At 41.2% G+C, this 13,138-nt stretch overlaps 1 protein-coding gene across 39 annotated transcripts in view; it reads left to right on the plus strand.

The window, feature by feature from the left end:
* NRXN3 (neurexin 3) overlaps positions 1–13,138 on the plus strand; it is a 1,021,208-nt gene that overhangs the window by 817,159 nt on the left and 190,911 nt on the right. The window lies entirely within an intron of this gene.

A 13,138-nucleotide genomic window follows, 5' to 3' on the forward strand; every position in this document is an offset into this window, starting at 1 on the left:
GCTGCTACGTGTGTTACTGTTACTGTGCTGCGTCATCTAGGTGATGGGTCAGATCTTAGCATTTGTAGGTCTCAAGCATTTTTGAGCTGATGGTTTGAAAAAGATTTGTATTCGTGAACTAAACCTCACAGCTGTGTGCTTGGTGGATCAGTCTTTTTCCCATTTTGTGCAGAAGACAGCTGGTTTTCAAAGGTACTGACCATTTCTCTGTTGTTGGTATGCATCAAAAAATGTGACCTTTGTTTATCACGTAAATTAACTTTCTGCTTCTAGATAATTAAGCTGCGGTTCTGTTCTCTTTGCATACCTCCAATATGCAATTTAGAATAAAGATCATTTTACCTGCAGAACTCACCTGTCCCCCTCCTATATCCCTCATCCTTGGGGTTCTTCCATGTCAGCTTGTTGGCAGTGGAATTGCCCCTGCGTAGCTACAGTTCCAGCTTAAATATTTGCACATACTCTTGTTCTAGTAAAGGTATTAAAAATAAGAGGAACAATACAAATATACGGCCCCTTTGTCTGCTTCCCTGTGAGGTGGGAGCAACTCTAAGCTTATCTATTGTAGATGATGTATTCAGAGGATACTTTAGTTTAGTGATTCTATTTTTTTTGTTTCTTTCTTCTTGGTTTGAATGAAGATTATTTTTGCTTGGTTACTTTTGGGAGAGGGAGGGAACGAAGGCACGAAGCTGTATTTTTATCTAATCCACCCTTACAGCTTTTTCCTGTCCATTGTAAATCGTGTGCTTAGGTCTGTGAGAAATAGATGCATCCATACATACTCAGCAACAACCAACAGCTGCCTCAGCATCACCTGTTCAGGAAGCAGAACATGTAGTGCTCACTGTGCTGTTCATCTCTGGGAGGGCAAATAGGATCAGAGGAGTGTGAGAGGTCCATTTTTTTTTTTTTTTTTCCTTTAATGTGACTGGGGTTTAAGCTTATGAATTCTAGTGAGAGATTTCTTGCACTTGGGAGCTTTGGAGGCTGAGGGGAACCAGTAGCCTCAGAGCATACAAGGACCTTACACCTTGGTAGTAGCAGGCATTACCCGAAGATGGATGGATGTTCACTGTGAACTTTCAGAGACTACTTAAACTTCAGAGTTTTGAGTTAGAAGGTACAAAGGTCTTGGACTGGAAGTCAAGGAGAGTGTGCCTTGCTAGAAAAAAAGGCACTTTGATGTAGTTAGTGACTTTTTGAACAAAAGTAATGGTGAAAATTAAGACTAAGATGAGTTATGTGTCCAGGGCTTGAGACTGAAGCAGCAGGGATGGTGCCTGGCTAAGGCAGCAGGAAGGTTTGAAACAGCTGAAGCGGTTTGCCAGAGCTGAGACAGGAACGAGCAAGTGCTGGAATGACAGGGCAGGACTCACGTGCACTAGCAGAGCCTAGAGGCTGGCTCAGCCGGGAGTATTGCAGTGCAGCACCATTGCACAGTTGAATCCACCTTACAATGCAGGTAACAGCAATGAGTATTAAGAGGAGAAGAGCTGTACAGGCAATGTTGAAGGGCAAGACTGAGCTGAAAAACAAATGATGCGAGTAAGTTGCAGCATACAGCTGAAGTATTGCCACCTCCTTGCTTACGTGCCCTGTGTCCTTCTATAGCCCTAGCTAGCTGTAATTTGTCTGAAAAACCCTTTTCACCTGCAAAAAACCTATTCCTCTCCGTTCTTTTAAGAATTGAAAAGGGTAGGTGAAAACTACTTGGAAGGAAATACAGTACTCTGTTAAAACAATACTGCAGCCTGGCTTCCCCAGCTCAGCATCACTCTCAAAACGCTGATTCCCCTGCACGCACTTTCCTGTGAAGCTGACTTTACCCATAAACTGTTCTGGCAGTGGCTGTGTGCGGTGCGTAGCTCTCCTGGAACTTACTGGCTGTGTTCACAGAGAGGCAGCTTCTCTTTCAGCAGTGATGGCTGTGAGATGAAAGGATTCAGCCAGTTACATCTTTGTAGCGCCATGCACTGGAAGCAAGTCAGCCACAGGTCTCTGAAGGTGTCATAAAGAGGCAATCAATTACCTGGAAAAATAGATGGATGTCCAAATACTGCTTGTTGTCATTAGAAAATTGCTTTCTACTTATACTCTGACTTTTTAGCCATTTAATTTTCCTTTGCCTGCTGTGGCATGATGCCAACAGTATTACAGGAGAAGCAGGCTAGGTGGAGAAGGTTGGCTGCTCAGAAACTAATTCCGTTTCATTCTAATTGCTTAGTATGCAAAAGGGCATTTGAAATGAATTTTAGGCAAAACCAAAACTCAATGCAACTTTGAAATAATAAAAGATAAAACTACAATATTCTTACTTTCATTCTCTGCAAATAAAACTCTGCTGGAGATGTGAATTCATCCAGTCTCCTCTCAAAAAACATTCTGAGTGTAACCACCAAGAAAGGAAAAGAATTGGTAGGGTTAAAAAAGGTTATAAAAAGGAGGAGAGGATGGCAATTAAAGAAAAGGAAAATGCAGATACTGCTTAAGAGGAAAAACTTACTGTTGTTGAGATTCAGCAAATTGGGGAATGTAAAAGCTTGAATGCTACCGTGGTTTTCCCTTGTGTTTGTGCTATAGATTTGGGATTTTTGCCACTTCCCTTTGTATTGCTAATGAGTTGAATACTATAAAACAAAACAGGACAAAGCATTAGGAAATGCACTAAATAATTAAAATATTCTGTATTTCTGTCATCTTTCACCTGAAGACTTTCAAGTGTTTCATAAGCAAAGTACTTCATAAATGTCCTATCTCCCCTGAGAAAATTATATCCTGTCTCAGTAGTGGAGAAGCTAAGGTACTAGTAGAAGTTAGACAGTCTTACACTGGGAGAGGTAGATGAAATAAGTGCCTAAAATATTGCTCATACTTTGTTCGCAAGAATATTCAAGGAAAATTTCAAGTAAAACTTGCTGCTGTCACACGTTACCTCTTTTCTAGTTTTCTTCTCATTGGATTTAATTTGCTGTGTAAGATGTAAGCATTTCTCCGCTCTCCTGAGTGCTTTTCCTGCAAAAAAGTTAAATACAGATGGGACAGCACTGGCCAACCTCTGTCTAATAAAGGAAGCAATAGGAGTTGCATGTGTTTTAGCCCATAAAAACTGATATTTTATCAGCCTATACCTTGCTTAGTATAATACATTAAAACATTGTTACCTGGTTTTGTAGAGAAGGAAAGGGAAAGGTACAGACCTTTGTTATTATGACAGAACAGAGAAATAGGCTAATCTTTTTTCTTCAACAAAAAGAATGATCTCAGAAGGAGGTAAGCGAAGTCTTCAGAGTTAAATGGGCTTTATAATGATATGAATTTATGGCAGGCTTTCTTGTTTACTATTTCTGATGCGTAGAGATGAAATAAAGGCCCTCCTGTTCATGAGAGAAATCCAGAACATGCCTTAACCTCTGGTAAGATTAGCAGGCTTCCCTAAATGAATATAACAGTGGAAAGATGAGTGTTTTCTAGCAGAAACTGCACAATTTCTGTGCTCTTTTCTCTGCTTTTTCTGTGGGTCAGCACAAGCTTCTTACTGAATTGCATCAGATGAGACGAGGTCAGCCAATTCTCTGTCATACAGCCTACGCCACCCCAGCCTAGTTTGAGGAGATTACATTTCATTGATTTGTCTGGTTGGCACACCATTTAGGGAGAAGAGAGTGTATTTTTGTTGTCTTTTCTGCAAGGCTGAGCCGCAGCAGGCTGTTCCCTCGCTCATTCATTCACTCACCTGTTCTCATAAACGACTGATTCTGAGCGAACAGTACGTGGGTCAGAACAGTTGGTTTATCACGTGATGCTGTACTCCCTTCTTATGGCTGTATTTCTGTTTGATTATTTACTGCAGTAGTGAAGGAGCTCTTCCCCTCCCCCCTCTATTTTTCAGTTTATAGAGAAATGTGTGTGTCAATTAGGTGGCATGTCTGAGTGTCCTCTCGGTTTTACTTTTGCAAAGAGAAGCCACAATTAACATAGCAAATCTTTTTGAGGGTTTTATTTGCTAAAGGATCCACAAGGAACTTTAAAATTAAAAATGGTCAAAATCCTGAATGTAACTACCTGAATAAAATACCAGGTTTTTTAAGAAACTGAAGCAATAGCTCCCAGTTCAACTCTGAAGAGAAGTAAAGCAGGAAGCTCAGGTCTTTTGCACTTGGTCAGCAAATTTGGTCTAAAAGCAGCAATATTAGTCTTGTTGTATTACAGCAAATTCCAGCTTGGGTACACAGTATCTGCTTCCCTTAATTCTAGAGGATTGCTTAAACTGATATTTGTTCTTTTTCTGCACTCAATAGTTGCTATGTTCTGTCCAAGAAACAGCACTATTACGAGACTGTATGAAATGCTTTGAGTTCTCTCTCGATACTAATTATATAAGTAGAATCAAAGCCATGCCCTCAAATTAAAATACAGCCGGTATCAAAGTGTTTTCCTTAAGAAACAGTGGATAAAACCATCTGTAAAATTTGCTGTTAGCTACATCTCCTTCCCACCTTCCCCCCCCATCCCACAATCTTGTTCTTGTCCCAAACTCCCTTTGCTCCCTTTGTGTAAGAGAAGTGACTGAGGTCAGCCCATGGCTCACAGGAGACCCCAAAGTGACCCTCTTCACTTACCCATGAGATCTCATATATTTGGTGGAAATTATTTTTGAACAACATGCAGACACTATATTAAACAGCACTCTTTGACTCCAAGAATGCATCTTTCTGCTTGTGTTTAATGACAGGTTTTTGTCTTTCTCATATGTGACATCTGTCACATGGGGGAGCCATGGGGGGAAAAAAACATTGCAAATCTTCCTCAGGCTTTTCCACTCAAGCTTATCCGTATTTGTGTCCCCTCTGCTTTTTCTTATTCAGGGTGGTATGTGAAATTGTTAGGTGCAAATGCCAGAATTCTGTATAAAGAAGCTAGAAGCCTCTTAAGGTTCCAAATCAGTAACAGCTTCTGTAAATCCGAAAGTCTAACAAACAAAATTAGGGAATAAAAATAGTAAAAAATTATTTAACCTTCAGTTTACCTGTAAGGTTTGATTTCACATTGCAGCCTGTCACCCGTAACCTTTTCTTGTAACTTACTTTTACAGCATTTATTGTCTTTAAGCCTTGAAGTCCCATTCGGTTGATGATCCCATTAAACAATAGCAAGGACTGATCTGGGGTCAGGATGTTTGCCCCAGCTGATATCATATTCAGAACTTGTCCGATGTGCAAGAAAAGCAAAACCTAGCTCGTTCTTTTGCATTTACGTTGTCTCTGAGTCAGCAATTTCAACACCGGTTTTGTCAGTAAATTCAGTAGACGTTACGGTGGGTTTTTGCTGTGATATGTTTAGCAGGCTTCATTCCTTTCCAGCTCTGAGAGCTGCTTCCCACAAGTGTGTAGCATGCCAACTGTACGTTGTTCTACTGAACAAAACAAAAAACCTTCTGGTGTTTGGTCATACCTCCTGAGAGAAGCAGCGTAACTCAGGAGAACCATGCAGTGGTACACAAAAAGTAAGGTGGTAATTAAAATAATATAACTTGGAGATGTGCTGCCTTTCAGGCTTCTGTGCTGGGAAGCTGACGGTGTAGAACAGTTGTACCTCATTCCTGATTGTCCACGGGTAGTTTTGAGTCAGCCATAGAAGCTTTGTAGCAGGCAGAAATACAAACTGTTTACAAATAGCTCCTTCTACAGTTTCAGATGCTTCAATGATTTACTCAGTTGGCCAAGGCTAAGACTTGTGTGTCCAGCAGCTGGTGGTGGTGGTGGTGTTCTGTTAACCTAGTTGGTTTGAACAAGTTTAGAGCATGGTAAATGCCTCTTGTTAGGGCATAAATTAAAAAAAATAAAATAAAATTAGGTATAGGAACACCTGGGGTTGAGCAGTCCTTAGGCATAAACAAATCCAGATAGAAGAACAATCTGGGTGTTGATATTTTTATTTCACGTGGCTTTGCTTATAAATCCAAATCTCGTGAAAGAACAGGAGTGGATCCTTATGAAACCTGTATAAGCTGTACGGAATGGGGTGAAACTGCAACACAGGGAAGAGTATTACTCAAATATTTAAAAGCTGTGTTGGAGAATAGGCCAAATGTCTTCCATATCAGAGCTTACGCCATGGCTGAAGAAACTATATAAACCAAAAGGAACTCCCAGGAAATGAAAGAGTGAGAACCATAGAGAGAAAAGATGGATTGTACGTTGAAAGTTAAGTGTGAGCAATCTAGAATATATTTTATCAAAAACTGCTTTTTAAATGGTACTTTCTCTTGCTACAGAAGACATTATTGAACAAAAAAAAAACAAAACCCAAGCCCAATGCAATTCAAATTGAATTTATCACTCTATTATTTTAATATATTTACTCAGGGTTAATAACTCATTAAGCATCAAATTGCTCACTCTTAATGAGTCCCTGATGGTGAAAACAAGCTGCCTACAACTGTACAGTAAAATAACAACAATGGCATGGCAGAAGGCTGTAATAAAAATCAAGTAAATGCTGTAGAATATTTGGTGTGTGGATGCCAGACTGGTTTTGAGAAGTGGTTCCTTTGATGTAGGTAAGTTGGTACATTGGCTGTAATGCTATAAGTCTGGGTTTGTTTTCGGGAGAGGTATTTAATTTGATTTTGGCTTTTAAAAGAGGTTAAGGGGTCAGAAACTATATGTACGCAAATTGTTAGGCTACCTTTCTCAATAAGTCCCAGGAAAGTGGTGGGTAGGGACACGTAATGCCAAGGAAGTTGTTCTCTATGAAGTCCTTCCTCTTCTGTATGGTCTTTTATGATCTCTGAATTAACAGATTTTTCAGGTAACAACATTTCTCCCAGTCTTCCATTCCTAATACTGCAGTGACTACAGGACACAGTAGTAAGGCTATATTATTCCAGGTGTCTAACTAAAACACAGTGAGACTTAGTTCCTAGTCCTGACAGCTCACCAATGTCCAGTCTGATAAATGAATTTCACAAGTAGGAGAAAGGAGTAGTTAAAACAATCATGTGGTTAAGTACTCAAATATGTATATAGGTTGTAAGTTCTGAGTGGTTAAATATTGAATTAATGAAGGATCATGATAAAAACACACCTACCGAAACAGAGTTTAATGGCTTACAATAATGCTTGCTGTCCCATCAACTTGCTTCTACAGTTTTCTTCTACAAGTAGTCTTGCCTTTTAAATTATTCTTTTTTTAGAACAACTGTATCTATAAATCCCAGGAAGGCTAATGGTCCTCTGTAAGATGTCTTTTTTTTTCCTCATGATGGCAATTCCATACTGCAGATGGGTTGGATTTGTTTAACTTTCTGATGCTTGCTGACAAGATGACAAGGATGTCTCTCAGTGGGTGACACTCATCCACGGGTCAAATAGCTGGGCAGCATGTTCTCATAACTGTTGCTGTCAAGCTGTATACCAATGACATCACCCCTTCCCCAGCTGTCTCTTTGACACCTCTGCCCAATCCGTCCTTCAACCTGCTTTGCACTCAGGAAAACAGGGCGAGTGCTCTTGAGGCTAGGCACCACAAGAGAGCTGAAAGTTGGGGGAGGCTGGCTAATTGCTTCTCTTGTCTTCTGACTGGTATCGATTCTCCTCTCATTTGCATGAAGCCGCCCATTTGGCTTCGGTAATTGTGTTGATCATTCAACAGGGGCCCAAGTGGTTGAGGCAGACCCCTAAAAGCAGCAAACTTGCATTGCTTTACCTAGCAGAGAAGCATGGAGTGAGGCAGACAAAACGGTAAATTCATCAAAATCTGCTCGATGCAAAGCAGAAGGCACTCTAGGCCTTTGCACAGGGTATCCTGTTTACTGTTCGTAGTACCTACAGCTAACCTGGTGCCTTAGGGATACCTCATGCCTGTGCCCTGAAGCATTTACAAGAATTCCAGCTTCCTCAGTACTTTTCTTAGAAGAGCCCATGCCCATGAAACAGTCACCATCTCCTGTTCCGTGAACAAAGGCTGATTTCTAAAATCCTGACTATGAAAACTTTGGCTCTGACCATATGTCTAGCAGAGATGTTGTTGTTGATGCCGAACAAACAAAGGGATAAACCTTATCCTCTGCTCAGAAAGCACAGGCAACAGCAGAAAGCATGCTCAGCTGGCAAGCTGGTGGGTTATCTTCCCTCCTGTGGAAGCAGACCATAGGTTTCTGGCTGTGGTTTCAATGGAGATGGAGAGAATTGCTGTGTGATCTAGGTATTTTTTTTGTGACAGGTAACTACTGTTTGGGGGATTTTATTTCTTGTCTTCACAAAATAAGTGAAAGTCTCCATTCCATAACCTCTTTTCAATTCTTTCTCAAGAGGGCTCTGTTGATCCTGATGGATCGTCAGCTGCTAATGTAACACTCACTTTGTATAGAAGGAATTATTGGCCTAATGTAAAATGAGTTTCCTGGCACATCATCAGTATAAAAATCTTAAAGGAGGAAAGGGAAAAATGTGGCCTCATTTTTTTTTTTTAGGTTGTCTTCTTAGTATATTGATTGTTTTGCAGCATTAGCATCCTCCACAGAGGGGAAGGTCAATACCATTATAACTCCCACTGCTCTCACCCACTCTTTAAAACAAAATTGAATCGAGCATATTATTGAAATAAGAAGAGCATGTGCACGCAATTATATTTTTTTCCCCACTTTTTAAGTTACGGTGAACAATGGACACCTGGCGTATCAGCCATCAAACAGAAAATTAACTGTACTAATAGCAGCACAGATTCGATGCTGATTTAATTCTGACTTCAGAAGTTAATCATCTCCAACACGATGGATGGTTATTTAATGAGAAAGATTCATGGGTTCTAGAAACCACGCTACAAGCTAACGAATCAAATCCGATGCCATCACCTCCTTATGAATCACTGTTTCAGCACCGCAGAACAGCTGGGCAGTTCGTGCCTCAATATGGCCAGGAAGCGGGGGACTACAGCAGGAATCAGACCCTTCGAGCTGCCGGGCATGTGAATGTGCAATTCCAAACTAAAGTGGCATACAAATAATTAATGTAGTAACAGGCAAAATAATAGTAGCAACCAAACCCTATAAACCTTTCCCAGAAATAATTACTAATTGGTAGTTTTCCATGTTCGCAGATCATTATCAAATACCAGTGGCTCTTTCGAAGACAATATTAATTGAAAAATTTTAGGAGGGGTTGGGTTGGGGTTTTTGTGTGTGTTTGTGTTTAGATTTTGTTGTTATTATATTATATTTCTGCTTAGTATTTTAACTGAATTTACTGCTAATGATGGCTGTGAAAAGGATAATGATGGTCTCTTAATTTGATAAGCAATTATATCACAGGCATGACCTGTGGAAAAGTTCTTGCATCCCTCACTTTCTGTACCTCATTGTGTGGCTTCTTTGGGGTCTATGAGACAGTGTCTGGGTTGTTTTGTTTTGTTTTTGTGTGTGTGTGTGGTTTTTTTTTTGGGGGGTGGGTTTTTTAATAAAAGTGTCAAAAGCAAGGGAGAATTATTATGGCTCCCTTCACTGATTCTTTAAGATGGACATATCTGCCTACTGGCAACCAAACTAAATTCCACCTGCTGTTTTCATGCAGTCCATTGAACATCTGATAGCAGTGGCTTTCAGCCTTTTTTTGCATAGATCAAATTGAAACTGGTAAGCCAGAGGCTAGAAGTTTCAATAATTTTCCTTATAGGCAGATGCATCTAATATACTGCAATTTAGCTCCGATAATGTATGGTTTTAGTGGAGGATCTTCTATGAATAAATCTGCTTCGCTCCAGAGAAGGTACTACACGGTTTAACCTTCGTTGTTCTGTATTCTATAGTTAAGGTAAAGAGAAGATGTCAGAGGTATTTTTTTCTAAGATAGCAAATTGTCTATTACATTATTGTGTTATTTTTCAGTATCTGTAGGACATTCATTAGGAAAGGCCATCAGAGTAGTGATAAATGGCTTACGTTAGATTTTGTGCATCCAATTTATTCCTCTGGGAGACTCAGCCTTCATTCCTTCCTCTTCAAAGGAACAAAGGAAGTGGTCAGTTTGTGGCTACAATTCCATTGGAAGTGTAAGATGCAGTCACTGTTATTTTACTGCTGCTACTACAGAACGCTGACGTGCTGGTGGGAGATATAGGCATAGAGGCCACAGCTGTATATCTGTCATGTCATGTATCAACCAAGGCTACTCGATCTTGTCTTGCCTCTAGTTCATTTTTGCAAACTTCATCTCATCCTGACTAATATAACTTGAATTTCTTTGCAGTTTCTTTCACTGCTAGCATAGCTGATACTCTTTCAGTATGTTAATTACCTGAAACCCTTTGCAGCACTAATGTCTGACTCAAAATTGCTGTGAACTCTTAGGAACAGCAAGTAATTGTGCTCCAGAAACAATCATTGTGCAGCTCAGTAATCTGAAAGGGAGTTGTTTCTGTTTTGGCAAACACATGTGCAGCTAATCTTGAGAGATACAGGTTTGGTCTGAGGAAAGAAGAGGCCTAAGGAGTTGACCAGCAAGGTTAAACCTACAATTTTAATCTTTTGCCAAAACTGATGGAAATATAAAGGTAGCGTCTTCATTAGTAAATAAACATCATTTGGTTGATCAGGTTCTGAGGCATGTGAAGGGGGAGGGGGGGAAGCGTACCAGTTCTAGTGATGACACCACCAGTTCCACGACTTGTTTTCAGTCATGTATACTTTCAGCAGTTTTTAGCATTAGGAGGAGAATTTTCAATGATGAATTATTTTGAAAAAGCCCAATCAAAATAACTCAGCCATTTTTGAGAACAAAGCTGAGGGAAAGTAATTGTTCGTTGTGGTTTGTTCTGCAAGAGGAGGCCACGCATGGCCGTTTTGTAGGCGACAGTGTTTGTAAGAGAGGTATTTGAACTTCCAGCCCTCCTGCGCATGATGCTGTGGTTGAAAGGGCGCAGCTCTATTAAGGCAGTTAGTGATGCTGCTAATGAATCCCATGGCAGAATCAAAAAAGAAAAAATGTGGAGCTTAGAAAATAAATTGTGAATAGAAGCTACTACGTAGAAATGGCTTGGCAGTTTTTCATCGCAAAGCAATAGGGTAAAAATGTGATTAGGGTAACCTGTACTGTATTTGATAATGGTGAGGGTCTGATGCAATTCAGCTGTACTCTGACTCCTCTGTAATGCCTAGGGAATGTTTGAATGTTTCTCGCTTCTCTGGATGGTACAAGCAAGGGATTCATGCCTAGTTCTAATGTGGAATGTAGAAGTGAAAAGTTCTGACCTCTCTCCCTTTACTGGGAACGTTTAATTCTCCAGGAATATTCTGCTTTTCCTTCTAGCTGTAGAACAAGATGAGCATGAAAGGACAAAATAGATAATTTAGGAAAGTCTTGTTTGTAAGCATGGGGGAGCAGGCATGGTGTCAACAATTTAGAGTGGTGAGTATCAAATATGGAAGGTGTGTGAAGTTTCCAAAGGTTCTCAGTTGACTCCACAAGCAGGACTTTACTGCAGAGAGCAAAAAGGCACAGCACATTCCTCCCGTCTCAATGCAAACTGAAGACCAAATTATGAGTAAAAGGGCTGTGTCTCACGGAACCCTCTTCCTCTGCCTGGGGACTCACCTGTTCTGGCTCTGTTCGTAGTCTTCCCTCTCGGCTGCACTACCAGGGGCTGCTTCAACAAGCTGAGAAATTCCTACTCCACAGTGGGGAAAAAACTCTAGGCCAGCCGAGCACATGCACAGTGTAAAGTATATGGGAAAACTGAATTAATATTGCTGATGCACTGTAACAAAAAAACTAGATAGGAAGGGAAGAGAGGAAGCTGTTCAGTTGTGAAGGAATAGTAAGGGCTACTACAACAGGTTCTCATACCCCAGTGCTCTGTGAAGGCCTAGAGTAAGGTTAGAGGTTTGGAAAAAAAGCCAAATCAATAAAGATGGATGCATCTAATGTTGCTGTGAAAGAGGTTTATATATGTGGGTAAAATAATTTCCATTACAAATCACAAGAAGCTCCTCTGACCAGTGTGTTGGCGCTTGCAGAATCCAAGTTAGTTCACTCTCTTCCAGGTTAGTCTGTAACGGATCAGTTAAGGCCGCAGAAGTTTTATGTGTCTGGGCTAACCACACAGTAACCTTGCCTCGTACAAGCAGTGAGTTGACTCTTGTCTCCATGGTGCATCGCTTACCCTACCTAGAACCTGCCAGAAAGGGTGTATTTACCCTTGCTAAGGCATCTCCTTGGGTGCCAGTGGTTATTTAAACAGATAAATGTTTCTTGATCCCTTAAACACATGAGCTGTCTGCAGGCTGGCTCTGTAGCACGTCACTGGAACTATGTGTCGGTCTTTGCAGACAGAGCTGAAGCTCCCAGCACACTTCTGGCTCATCTTTCTGTGTCATACATGAGGCTTCACCATCCCAGCTAAAAGCTCTCCTGTCACTGCTCTTCCAAAGGCTGCCACTGCAATGCCGCTCAGCAGGGGCACAATTCGAATCCAACTGAGGTCAGTAGGAAATATCCAGCCAGCTTCCTGACCGCCACACATGACTTCAGTGAGCTGAGGCCAGGCAAATATAGAACAGGCATTGGTGACGTGTGTCCCAGCAGCACGGTCAGGGCCTATGCTCCTTCAAATTCAGCATCCTGGGTGCATGTGTGGAAGCAGCTGTGGCCTGGAGGATGCTTCAGGGAGCAGCTGGCTTGGTTGCTTGCATCCACCTTGCTCTGAGGAAGCAATCCCTGCCTGAACAGCAGTGCCCACACTGGCCCTGTTTTGCCAGGGTCGGTCTTGGTGTGCTTTTGTCTGCGGCCGTGCACCACAGTAGCCTTGTTCCATGGCAGGTGGACTGTGATGGTGGGGGAAGGGGTACCATGTGTGCATTGCTTTTGTTGCTGGCAGGCATGAAAGAGGAGGAGAGGATGCCAGCTATTACATCAAACCTTGGAACAAGAGGTGTGCAGGAGAAACGTGCTCTGGAGTTCTTGTTGGCAGATCATGCCAACTGATGGAAGAATTGCCTAATTTGGATAATAAAAATGCCTTGAACTATAAGCTGAAGCTTTGTAACAGTTGTATGCTGTAGAAGTAGTTAACAACACTTTCTTTGTTTGAGCCTTGGAAAGTCTCCAAGACCCACTCAAGAGAGAAATTAGCAAATGTCTTT

The sequence above is a fragment of the Falco naumanni genome, chromosome 7 (assembly GCF_017639655.2).
Source record: "Falco naumanni isolate bFalNau1 chromosome 7, bFalNau1.pat, whole genome shotgun sequence".
NCBI classification, from domain to species: Eukaryota; Metazoa; Chordata; class Aves; order Falconiformes; family Falconidae; genus Falco; species Falco naumanni.